This window comes from Triticum dicoccoides, chromosome 2B, assembly GCF_002162155.2.
Source record: "Triticum dicoccoides isolate Atlit2015 ecotype Zavitan chromosome 2B, WEW_v2.0, whole genome shotgun sequence".
NCBI lineage: Eukaryota > Viridiplantae > Streptophyta > Magnoliopsida > Poales > Poaceae > Triticum > Triticum dicoccoides.
In genome coordinates this window covers 816,540,570-816,541,074 of record NC_041383.1, presented here as the reverse complement: position 1 = coordinate 816,541,074, position 505 = coordinate 816,540,570, and positions in this window count along the sequence as shown.

Sequence of the window (505 nt, the reverse complement as noted above, 5' to 3'; positions counted from 1 at the left end):
AAAAAACAGAGCCGGTGCGGCGCGGCGGCTCACAGCGGGCGGCTAGATGACGATGCGACAGTGGGGGCGGCGAGGGCGGGACGACGGGGCAGGGGCGCCTCGGGGCGGCGCACGGGGGCAGGACAGGGCACGGGCTCGGGGAGGCCGGTGACGAGGACGGTGCAGGCTCGGGGAGGCCGGCGACGAGGACAGCGCGGGTTGGGGGGCGACGGCCTTGGCGGCGACGGCGAGGTGGAGCAGCCTGGCGGCGTCGAGGAGGGTCGGCGTCGTCGGGGGCAACTGGCGATGAAATTCTGAACTTTTGCAAAGTGTTTGCTTATATAGCAAAGCCTTTGGTCCCGGTTCGTGAAACCAACCGGGACTAATGCACCCTTTAGTCCCGGTTGGTGCCACCAACCGGGACCAAAGGCCTCTTTTTCGGCAGCCCAAAGGGCGGGAAGCGGTGGCCTTTGGTACCGGTTGGTGCCACGAAGCGGTACCAATGCCCCCCCTTTAGTCCCGGTTG